The sequence below is a fragment of the Argiope bruennichi genome, chromosome 2 (assembly GCF_947563725.1).
Source record: "Argiope bruennichi chromosome 2, qqArgBrue1.1, whole genome shotgun sequence".
Classification (NCBI taxonomy): Eukaryota; Metazoa; Arthropoda; class Arachnida; order Araneae; family Araneidae; genus Argiope; species Argiope bruennichi.
This window is the reverse complement of record NC_079152.1, coordinates 61,806,360-61,816,746: the sequence shown is the minus strand read 5'-3', so window position 1 is coordinate 61,816,746 and position 10,387 is coordinate 61,806,360. Positions and strand designations below refer to the sequence as shown.

At 25.6% G+C, this 10,387-nt stretch overlaps 1 protein-coding gene across 3 annotated transcripts in view; it reads right to left on the bottom strand.

The window, feature by feature from the left end:
- The window catches only part of LOC129954686 (uncharacterized), a 156,618-nt gene that overhangs the window by 10,161 nt on the left and 136,070 nt on the right, over window positions 1–10,387 (bottom strand). The window lies entirely within an intron of this gene.

The following is a 10,387-nucleotide window of genomic DNA, read 5'->3' as shown; positions in this document are numbered from 1 at the left end:
CAAAAAACGAAAAATTTTGATTAAATAAATTTCTTCAGGATTAATAAAAAAATTTAAACTTCATTCTGATAAAAAAAATTATGAATAAATGAATATCGATTGTGTTATTAAAAACTGTGATGATTACTAAAATATGTTACCAAATGATAATAACATCATTAAATAATTAATATTTATTAAAATGTATGATGATTTAATTTTTGTTGAAAAAGAGGAAAATTTTAATCAATTACTTCACACCCCTTGCTTCCTATTTTTTTTAATGCTAAAAGAAAAAAAAATTTCATTTCTTTTTTAGTTTAAATTTTAAATTAAAAAATTTATTTTCACCAAAGTTAATTGAAAAATAAATAAGATATGTTGGCACTTTCTTAATTTAATTTAATATTAATCCTTTTTTAATATTTCGGAGTTTAGTAATTTAAAATACAGACGAAATGATATATATGGCATAAAAAATTAAGTTATCATTCGATCAAATTTAAGCCAATGCATATCTCATGAGTTGAATAATTATTATTTTATTCCAATTATTTATTTTCCTTCCTTCAAACGGAGAATCAAAAAAAATTTTTCTTGGCATTTCTTCGGTTTACGACTGCAAAATTCTGCTACACATGAATTCAAACAGAAAAATAAATTCTAAGAATTAGATATCTGTCTTCAAGTATTCGATAACGGAATAATTATAACATCCATTCTAAAAAATAAGTGCCGCAATTTTTCTTTTTCACAAATATCCAAAACTGTTTAAATAAAATGCACGTTTCTCTTTTAATGCATCTGAATACAATCATTATCGAAAAAGTTGCTCTTGATGTTTATAAATAGTTTCAAATGGGTCGCTGAATGAAAATTTACATCCATAAGTCGTTACACAGGAAATGGACTTTTATCTCATCCGGTTTGTATGGTTGTTTGTCAACAAAACAAAAACGCAGTCTTTAGACTAATACTAATTCATAAGACTATGTTTCAAAGATCGATTTTTGTATCCTATTATCTTTTCCATTTATATACGTGGAGATATTGTTTCAAGGTCTAGTGATCAAGTATAAAATTCATTTTAAGAGTTTAATGAAAAACTTCCCTACCTCAATAACAGAGAAAAATATGCTGCACCACATACGATTAGAAATTTGCATATCGTTTTATTTTTCTGCGATTTCACGTTAATAAAACTTTATTTGTTCTTTTGTGTAATAGTAATAGCATTTTCGTAAATATTTCTGGACAATGGAGAATATTTTAAACCTAAGATAATCTACACATTTCATTTTTTAAGATAAAATCATATATATTTTCGCTTAACTTTGTTATTACACAGAAGGCAGTACACAAATACAATAGAAAGGTAGGGAAAAAAAAAAAGGTCAGTGTGGCTAAAAAAGGATATTTATCCTTTTTTTGTTTGAAAAATGCTAGGTAAATGTTCCCGGAATAATTCAGAAAACTTCAATGAAAATGTGGAGTAAAACATTTAAATCGTTATTTTCTGGGCAAAACATTTCAGATTCCACCGATTAAAGACATCTATGCCTACTTAGCTCTTCTTTTTATCAACTTTGAACAGGTGCTAATAGGAAAACCATATATAACGACATTATTCTAATATCAGATGAATTTTGAAAGAAAGCTATCAGAATTATCATATTTTAATTCTATAAGCACATGACAATCATTTTGAGAAATGGGGGGAAAAAAAGCTAAAACTTATACAACCATCTAAAAGACAGTTACTGACGTAAGAATTGTGCCATATGTCAACGAAACATTAAACGCATTACAAGTGAATCTTAAGTTCAATCTAAATTAAAAGCATTATAAAAAATACATTTCTAACCGATAAGATTCTTGAAAATAAATTAAACACATTTTTAAAAAATCTTTCACGAATTTTCAAAAGATATTAAGAAAGAATATTTTATGAATATCAGGGTTCACTTTAAAAAAGTGACAAGAAATCCAGTTGAAACATATTAGGCTCCTTAATTTCTTTAGATAAATTTTCCCTCGGTTTTTCATCAAATGTAACATTCCCAGAACTGCTGGGAAAGAATTACCATCCAAAATTTTTAAATTTTTAATTGCTACACACCTTTTACCATATATTTAACTTAACAAATTCCATATTTTAGCTGTTTTTTTTGTTAGCTCATACATAAATATCTGATTTTATAACGAAGTTTTAAAAATTAACAACGCTCATTTTTACCATGTGGATGGCGCAGTATGGCCAAGAATGGCCCTTGTGCCAGAAAACTCAAATCAATCAACCAACCTCGGTGTTTGAGGGCATTTTAATTTATGCATAAAATTGCTAATTCCCAAATATCATTGAATTCAGAAAATTATTTAATCAAAACAAGCAGATTAAATGTTCAAATTTGAGTCTACTATTGCTATTGGAAAATAGCATATGGAACTAGCTACCAAACTCTATGCTCTAAATCCGATTTGATATATCTGAGCCTGTCGTTTCATTCCCCCCCCCCTTTTTTTTTGTCGTAAAATTTTCATAACTTTTGAAACTCTGTATTTCCCCGACTAATATTAAATAATATGCTATATAGATGAATCATTTGGGACGTAATTTTTCTGTTGAATTAAAAATACATTAAAAACAAAAAATAATTAATAATCACCATGAAAAACACGTATACGGCAATTCGCAATATAATAGTTGAAAATAAGATCACAAAAGCAATCAGTTTTAATATTTTAAACTGAATGTCAGATTTAAAGTGATTTCATACATTTATTTAGGTTTATTTTGAAACAAAATTATAACAGATGGCAGTTCTTAGAAAAGATTCCTTTAAATGAAACTATTTAACAATGAATAAATCAATAAATTTTCATTTAAAAGGTTTCTTAAACATAAAAAGAAACATTTTCATTTTAATATGTTTCAGCTAATTTCACATTGAGAGATGTAAAATGTAATCGAGAGAAAATCGTTACCTTAGTCACACATTCACCAAAAGCAAACTTTAAAATTTCTAAATTCAAAAAATTTTCAACTTTTTTTAAATAATAGAATGTTTTTAAACTTGGATTTCTTATATTTAACGGAAGGTGAATTTAAAATGACTTTAATAGCTTTTATGTTTAATATTCGAAACAAATTACAGCGATTCTAAAATTAACATCAGAATAATTCAACAACGTAATGAAAAATTAAATTCTCGTCAAAATAATAATTTAAAAGTAAACTAAACAACTTCTACTACTTTTATACGCAAAGTCAATTTTATTGCAAAACAGTAAATTTTAGATTTACAGTAAAATTTATAAATCTTTCGTTATTAGGTCTTAAAAAAATCATTTTTCTTTAAACAAAACACTAATACTATACATGCAACTGTAACTGTGAAAAACTAATGATTTTCATAACACTCCAGAATAAACTTCAAAATTTCTAAATTCTGAAGTGCCATCCCTTCTTCCTGACTGAGTAACCGTATACGCTTCAGCAGTTGCGCGCATTTCTTCGACATGCCAATCAATCATCCCGTATTCTAAAAAAAGTCAAAATTCTGAAAGTCCGAAAAATTGAAGCTACATAGTTTCAGAAGTCGCCTTCCCCGAATGCTAAACCTGCTAAATAGTAACATTATCTCTCGAATCGCGTGCTGGAAAAGTGAGGCATTCTGGCGAGCTTCCAACGCAATCCGAACAAAGCCGCGGGATAATTAAATCTTGTGTTTAATAATCTCCTAGCTTTCGCCTTCACGTGTGTTTGCTTTTGAACGTTGTAGAGGTAGGCATAATCGCCGCGCACTTTCTTCGAGGTTACACTAGGAGGGAGGTTCTGTTTTTTTTCTCAAATTCTCAAAAGGTGAGGGTGAGGAAGTTTCAAAAACCGCTTGAACAGTTCCAGATTTATCATTTTTCAATGAAATAGACGGCGCTGGAAGAAATATATTTAATCCATTTAAGATACGTAAGTGACAATAAATAAGTACTTCACAATTTTGGGAGTGCAAGCAAGAATTGAAACAAAACTTTAATGTTTCGATCTTTTTTGGACGAAAGTTTCAAAATATCATTAAATAAAAATGAATTTGTATCACTGAAAAACAAAAAAAGTTAATTTTTGTTTTTGTTTTTCATAACTAGTGTTTAGTAGTAATGAACGATAATAACAGAAAAAAAAATGGATGACATATCCATTCAATGATGATTCAAATCAATATTTATTATATTATAAGTAAGAAAATGTCTTATTGAATTTACTATATTGTCTACTAATAAATAGTGTATAATTGTCTTTAGCTAAATGTTAGCGATAAAAAGAGGTATGCAAATATCTTTTTATTAAATGATTGCTAAAAATAATTATTTTCATCAAAAATAAATTTGAAAAATTAATTAAGAAATTTAAATGTAAAAGTAACAAATTTAACATTAAATAATATATAGTAATAGATCTTAATCAGATCATCGAAATGGATAAATAAAAATGTATAATATCTACAAAAAAAAAAAAAAAAATGTTTTCTCTTTTTTTGTATTTTCGAGTTTACAAGAAACAAGGAAGGATCCATAGAAAACACAATTCCATAAAAAAATTTTCATTGGTATTATTATTCAAAAAAAGTAATAAATCATTTAAGAATTTAGAATCATCAAAATAATATACCGGTTTAAACTAAATTTGGAGACATAAAGAAATTTAAATTAACATCACTGTATAAAATGACCATTAATCCAATCAAATAATGTGAGTAATCTCATTTTAAATTCAGTCTGTGTAAAGAAAGGATAATGAAAGTTTTAAATAAATGATTTTTAATATTAACTTTATTTTAAAAAAGCAAATGTTCTTTTAAATTTAAAAACAATAATTAGAATATCATTGGTATTTAGGTTTTTTTCAGTCATAGGCTACTTTTCATTTTTTTTTTCTTTCTGTTTTGTATATTTCATCAGCAAATATTTGGAACAAATGGCATTTTTTTTTTTACTTTTTACAATAAACAATCTTTATAACTTTTAATCTTCACAATAAACAAGATTTTTAACTTGTCAGTAAATCAAATTTTTGTGAAGGTACCAAATGTACACAAATATAAATCACATATTAATAAACTAATACAATTATTCTGTTCATCTTTATTATAAATATTATTTTCAAAGTCTTTGATAGCAAAATAATTTGGCTGACACATTTTTACTTCTATCTGTAATTAATCCAATAAAATATTTTCAAAGAATCTATTATAAACAACTTTCTATCAATATGCGTTTTTCGAATGCTGAATTTTTGTCATTGTTACTCTCGATTTAAAAACATATAATTTAATTTGAATAAATTTGAAACGAATAGAAATATTTTCTTTCGTTGAAAAAGCAAAATAAAAGACAGCTGATAATTTACATCAAAGAATACAGTTAATAGATGTTAACATTTCTCTTTAAAGAAAAGATTATGTAGTTTGATATTTTTTATTTACAAATATGTAAACAAATAACGCCGCTTATAAGCTAACTATAATCTACACCAAGAACTATACCGAACACATACATTAACAATTCCCTTTTAAGAAAAAGCGCAGACGATATGTTTTCGATCTGCACTTTTCAACTTCCGACTATTAAAAACCGGCAGCACTTACCTGGACTAACGAACTTCGCAAAAAGAACAAAACACAAAACGTTCTCTCTCTGCGATAAAAGATGTCACATATTAAACATCAGAAAGATATCTGGCGATGCTTGAAAAATACGAATAAAAAGATCATAAGAAACGAAGATCACGCATATTCCTTTAAAAGCAAATAGCGGGGTAAGCTGTTTACACCCAGCGATTGGTGAAGAGCATGGCAAAAAAAGCAGCTGCATTGCTTGCGGTACTTTAAGTTTTTATAGTATTCAAAAGAATATTTGAACATTTGCGGTCTTAGAAGTGATGTCACTTTTCATCACGTACGATTTACGTTGTTGTACCGCGAAGTTAAGTAATTACTCAGGAACTAATTGAAAGTTGATTTATACAAAAGAATCCGGTGAGTGGTAAACATTTTCAACCGATTTCTATTACTAACATGTCAACAGATACAAATAAGAATTTTTATTATAAAAGTCGTAAACAAATAATGAGATAAATTGGGAAACAATCGGAAAAGAGGAGAAAAATTCAAATAGTAATCTAAATTGTGTGCATTCCCTAGCATGTGGAAAAAAAATAAAAGTCACATGTAAAAACATGTAAAATTGTGAATTTGAAAGAAAAAAAAAGCAATAATGGGTATAATTTATGCTCACGTGATATATGTCAAAAGCAGAACCAGTTGGAATCCATTATGAAACAGAAGGAGTGAAAACGAAGAACATGGCGCCATAACACAGCATAAAATTAAATAAGCTACCCTTGTCACGGGAAAATGAATTTATTCAAATAAAAAAAAATGGTGTATTCTGTAGATATAATAATGATAAGCAATCCTAAAAAAATGTCTTGCCCTATATGTAATACAAAAGATATTTTGATTTGAATCATTTGAAATTTGAAAATTTGTTAGTAAATGGGAAATTTATGGAAATCAGAAGAAACCGATTGGAATTGGCAGTAACGCCTGCCTAAAAGTACTAAAAAGTTAAGAACGGCTGTTTAAAATGATATCTATAAGTAATATTTAAAACAACTAAATATTACCTTTTCTGTGAAGGCTGGAAATAATCAATTATTATGAGTCGTATAAATTAAAAATTGAATTCAAAGAGAAATAATTACATTAGATAAATTACAAAGTAAAAATCTCTGCCATAGTATATCTAAAATTAAAATTTATAAGAAAAAATTATAAAGACTTAAAATTTATTTTTAGAGAACTATTTGATATTAAAATATTAAGATTTTAACCTAAAATAAATTATGATATTTTTATTAAGTTTTTCATACTTGAGCATTTCCTTTATTATACTTTTTGTAAAAGAAACAAAACGATACACTTATTTGTCCAGTAAAAAAAAAAAAAAAAAAAAAAAACCCCTGGAATAACTTAAATCAAATATAATATGTTTACAAAATAATTTGAATTGAAGGCATTGTTTAAAAGGAGAACTGATGTTATGGTCCATTTAAGGTTTCAATTTAGATATGTAGATAAGAAATAATCGTATTAAAAAAAAAGTTTCTCCATTACATGAGTGCTGGAGGAATCTCTTGCTGAATTGGGAATTCTATAACACAGCTTAATACTAACATTCAAAAATTTAAAAAATTCTAAAATAATAAAGAAAGGAATAAAAATTTAATAGTAATTCTAAATTGTTAATAGCAATTCTACATAAAGAAAAGTTTAAAATTATGGAAGCTCAAATCACAGAATATGTTATTTCCAAATTTTGGTCGCGAATGTTATAAAATATAAGGAAATATAATTGAATAGCTATTTTTTATTAATTAAAAATGGTTTTCGTAGATTGAAAAGATGATTTTATCTTAGAGATATTATTTTTATCAAATTACAAAAGCTAATTATTTTCTTCTAATTGCATCTCTCAATTCTTCCATTCCAAATCGTCATTCTGTTCAATCAAATTTTGAATTATTCTTTCAAAATTATTCATATCTTTTGAAAAAATTAGTCTTTCAGAATTTTTTAAAAAAAAGATTGTTTGGTGGAATTTAAAACTTTTCCAGAATATACGAGATTTAAAGACTGCACAGTGTATACGACTGTCTTATTTTAATCAAAAATCAGTGTTGTAGGCAAAAAGAGAATTTTATATATTATGATTTTTATTTATATATGAATGGTTGACATTAAAACGGTATATATATATATATATATATATATATATATATATATATATATATATATATATATATATATATATATATATATATATATATATATATATATATAAGCTTACATTACACAGCCGTTAACGCCTCATTTCATGTGTGAAGTGAAAATTGTATTTTATATTATTTACATTTTTTTTACATTTGCTACTTTATAAACATCTCAACTTTTGCTCACAAACACTAAAGCAAAAAAATAAATAAAAAAATAATAATGAGGTTTTCATGATAATCAATTAAATAGTTACTTTTTTTGAAAATAAAAATATGAACATATGTTTATTTCTAGAAACGCGAAATACATTAGTTAGTAAATAAACAGAAAAAAATTCTAATAAAGATATAAGCAAAGAAAAAAAATAACAAAATAAAATAAAAGCAAACTAAAAAAAGAACTGACAATGCACACTAACAAAGATTAGGGAATTACATATAACGTTCATCATAATTAACATATGATTTATGGAAGATGACAATATAATAACAAAACGATAATAACACAGTGACCACGAAAATTTGAAATTCCTGGTTGTAAAGTGCCTAATGAAGGTCTAAACTTAATTGATTAATATGGCGATTTTGTAAAATGCCTAATGAAGGTCTAAACTTAATTGATTAATATGGCAATTTTTTCCCCTAAATTCGGATCCTCTTCACGAAGGTCATAGAAATTTATAAGAAAGTTTCGCACTTGGCAAATAGGTAATTTATTAAAATCTCCCAATCCAAAATCTCCCCAAAAATCCAAATGCAAAAAATATACATATATTTTCAAGAAAATTAAACAAAAATATTAAAACAATGATGTAAAACATTCAGAATAAAAAGGAATTCTACCAAACAGTAAATAGTGTTGATTGATGGTGTTTATTAGTGATGAAGAAATAAACGAAAAGGAATTCTACCAAACAGTAAATAGTGTTGACTGATGGTGTTTATTAATGATGAAGAAATAAACAAAGTAAAACAAAACTAAGTTTTTATCAGGTTTTGTTAACCAAATTTCACCAAAGTTTCATTTTTGTTGAAATTTCATCAGTAAAAGTACTAATTTTATATACTTCTGAAGAAAATTGTTTTAACTTAATAATAAAAATTCACCATCTGGTTTTTCAAAAAAAGTATCAGATCTAGAATTTTTCAGTTTTTTATTTTAGAGAATTACGTAATACTTTTAACGTCTTTTACTGACTAATATTTTTTATAATAAATATAACATTAAAAAGTAAGGTAATAACAGGGGAAATTTAATAAACAGAGCAAATGGAGAATTTTTTTTAAGTATAACAAAAATCAATTATATTCGAAATAAAAAAAAATCGTCACTGTCAAAATGATTTAAAAAACAACTAGGGATGCATATAAATGCTGTAGAAAATATACAAGGAAATCATAAAAATTAAAAATGCATATGCAATACATTAAAATACTCTTAAACTTGTAATATTAAAATAACATGATCTAATGAAAACTAAATAAGCCACTTATTCAATAAAAACTTTTTATTTACCACAATTAAATACGAAAGACTACAGTTTTTATTTTAAAATCCATATATTTTTGATCGGCAAACAATGATTCAAAGCTACTCAGAAAACTGGCGACACTTTCACCGCATGTGGTCGTAAAAATGCTGTTTGGGAAACATCTAGAGCACGGAAAATAACCTCACTGGTCGTAGAGAAGAATTTTCTGACACGTTTAATGGTTCATGAAATTTATTAAAAAAAAAGCGACATTTGTTATTAAACAAAAATTTTAAGGCATTTGTCTTTCTTCAAAATAAGAATCACGATTGCATAAAAAAAAATAATACATCCTTTAAATTAGAAAAAAAATTAGGATTTAAAAACAACAATAAAGAGAGTAGTTTCGTCACCTTATTATCTTAAATTTAATCTTAATTAAAAAAATACTTAATGTAGCTTCAAGTAAAGGTAATTTCTGGCTTACATTTTTATGACTCAATTCAACCATTTTTATTCTTTTATAGGTATTTATGGATTAAAGTGTGAATTTATGAAAACTTTTCGTAGGCAGACTCAACTTTTATAAAAGGAACAGGATCTTTGAGCAAGCAGTATTTTTCTAATCAAAAATCAGCAAATTAAAAGGAAATTAGGCAAATAAATGCACACTTTTAAAAATACATTTTCTTTTTGTACATACTGTATTATAATTTTTAAAAAAAGTAAGATGAAAAATGCTGAGTTTTGAGACAAAACTTCTAACCTAAAAAATCCTATTGTTAGATAACGTTAAAAAATAAAAAATAGATTTAATTTTCTTAGTACATTAATTTGTATTCCAAACATAACTTCAATCGCTATTTAAACTGCAATGGATTTAGAAAATTGGTATGAAAATATAATTTTTGAAAATCATAATATGAGACCTGATGGGAGAATTTCCAGTTATTTTCCAGTTAATTTTTGATATTTTTCATTGTTATATTTTATCACAGAAATTTAAAAAATTTAGATTTTTGGATAGCGAAGAAATAAGGTTTAATTAAAAAAAATCATTTTTTCCAATTAGTGAATTTCCTTATTGCGTTTAGTTTTTATTTAT